The following is a 2790-nucleotide window of genomic DNA, read 5'->3' on the forward strand; positions in this document are numbered from 1 at the left end:
CCTAAGCTACTAAAGCCCAGAAATAAGGTTTGATCAATAAACCTAGAAAGAACTCGATGTATTACTGCCAATTGTGCCCATCACAGAAAGTACCACCTGGAGACTCTTGAGGAAAAAATGAGGAAGGGGGAGATTTTTGAAAGGTTTTATCATCTGTATAAATACAGCAGTATAGACACATCTGTATAAATACATCTGTATAGATACAACAAATGTATCTGTATAATACAACAAAGTATAACAAATTATAACAAATTATACTTTGTTGTATTTGGTCCCTGAATAGAATCATCATCAAACATATGTTCAGTCTTCTTCAAGTGGGGGATGGTCATGTGTAATTTTATGGTTTGGGGAGAGTGCCTCATGGAGATAAAAAAAATTAAAAGTACCATTAGTATGCCCGCTAAAAGATAAAACTCACACAAACCACTTCCCCAAATGATAGTGCTGTCTCCTGCGTCCTGATTTTTGCGTCTACCCTGCACCTCTCCCTGCAGAGAGCTGGCTGGCATTCACTACCGCCTCACTCAGGCAAAGAACAGTATGTCGAAAACCCATTAAGAAAGCTTCTCATTTTCTGTTCCTTCATAACATGATGGCAACTCCTGGCAACTCCAAGATGAAAGGCAAAAAAGAAAATAAAAACTACCTGGGGCCCCCTACCAGAATGAGTGGTTAATCTAATGGAGAGAAAAGCAGAGATGCATACATATTTAAAAATGCTTCCTGGGGACAAAGCAGGTCTAATGAATTGCTGAGCCACAATCTACTGGAAAATCCATAAATGTTCGTCCCTGTTGTCACAGGGCTAGAGGAATTTTTTTTAATGCAATGCTTTAATGCTAACCTGAGAGGGCTAACCTGACAGGTTTAAGTCATCTATGAAAGGTGATTTGCATTCATTTTGCTTCTAACTCCCTAAAGATCAGGAACAATATTGACCCGCAATTATGTATCCTACGTTGCACCGTTCAAGATGCCATTTGATGCTGGGAAAGTAGTGGTTTAGCAACACCAGGCGGCTCTATGATGCTAAAATAACAACCAACACTGGATTCCGAACCCAAGCACTTATCTTTTAAAACCCAGTGCCGCACCAGGACCCATATTCAAAGCTCGCGTCCCTTCAGGTTGAATCTTTCGGCTTTGTGCGATTTACCCTCTCAAACTTTCTAGTTTGCAAGACAGAATTACTTTGAACGTCCCCTCTTCTGGACTCCTCTCCCCAAAGGGACTGGCGGCAAAGGAGAATAGAATGCAGATGGTTAATAGTTCAAATGAAATTTAAAAATCTATAAAATAAGCGTTCACCAAACCGCCATCCCGCAAGCGAGCATCCGATTTCCATTCGAAGGAAAAAATGTTTTAAAAACCAGACATAAAATTTCCTTCGCAAGAAAAGTGGCCTCTAAACTCCCTTGCCAAGGACACTGGGAGGAAGCAGAAAAGCAAAACCAAGCTCGTACTTTTCAGTCCGCGGCTTGTGTGCCGCGGGAAGAGGCGCAAAGGGTGACACACCAGGAAAGGTGAACGCAGCGGGAGCGGGAGCCCGCGGCGGGGCAGGGTGGGGGCGCAACGGACGAGGGACCCAAGGTGCGGAGAGAGGGGCAACCGCGCGGAGGGCAGCTCCGAGGCTGCAGGCAGCGCGGGCGGGGTCTCCGGCGCAGCCCGGATCGCCGCCGCAGAGTAAAGTTAATACTTACTCAGTTTCGCAACTGCGCCGCCCCCGCAGGCCGCCCGGCAGGGCCGGCCGGGGCGCTGGGGACGCGGCGGCACCCGGAGCTCCGCGGCCGCCCAGCGCCTGTCCCCGCGCCGCACTCCCCGGCGCGCCGCGCGCCGCGCGCCCCGCGCCCCGCACCCCGCACCGGCGGGAGGCCCCGGGCCCCCGGCGCTTCCTCTCCGCGCACCTCCCGGCCCACGCTAGGTGAGTGTGGACGCCACTGACGGGGGTGCCGCGGTGCGCGAGCGCTCGGCCAGGGGCAGAGACGCCGCGGGAGCCGCCCCCAGTGCCACCGCCGCCGCGGGCGGGAAGGGCGAGGCTCGGCGAGGCTGGGCGAGGACCTGGGCGGCAGACGCTGAGCGGGGAGCGGCGGGGAGCGGCGCGGAGCGCCGGACGAACGCGGGCGTAGAAGTCGGCGGCCCGCTCGCTCCCGCGGCTGGTGCCTCTGGGCTGGGGGCCGGGCTGGGGGCCGGGCCGGGCCGGTCGGCCGGGCGGCTCCGCCCCTTCGCCGGGCCGCGGCTGAGCGCGCGAGAGGAGCGGCGCGGGGGCGCCCCCCTCAGCCCGGCGCTCGGGTTTCAGCCGCCGCTCCCCCGCGCCCCGCCCGCGCCTGGCCCGCTCGCCGGCGCCGGGAGAGACCTCGTAACGGAACTGGGACGCCAGCGCTGCATTGTGGGAGCTTTTAAAGCGGCGGGGAGCGCGGCGCGACCCTCGGGCCCACCGGGCCACGCTTGCCCGGCCCAAGACGCAGCCCCGCCGTCGCCTGGCCCGCGACGCACCGTGGCCTGAGGACCCGAAAGCCGGGCGCGGGGAGATGACCGGTGGCTCGTGACTCTCCCACGGGTAAAATCTTCCACCGCCTGGGGCTGAGACTTGTCAAACTGCCCTCTACGGTCACCCGGAAAGTAGGAGGCTTTTTCCGCAGAGGGAAAAAGATTTAAAAGAGCCCTTCCATCCCTCCTCCAAGGACCTTGGTTTGAATTGCTTTTCATCTGCAGTGGCTGTGATTCAGCGTCCCTCTTAGCACCAGGCAATGACAGAGGCGGGGGGGGGGGGGGGGGGGGGGAAGG

Source organism: Macaca nemestrina, chromosome 10 (genome assembly GCF_043159975.1).
Source record: "Macaca nemestrina isolate mMacNem1 chromosome 10, mMacNem.hap1, whole genome shotgun sequence".
Taxonomy (NCBI): Eukaryota; Metazoa; Chordata; class Mammalia; order Primates; family Cercopithecidae; genus Macaca; species Macaca nemestrina.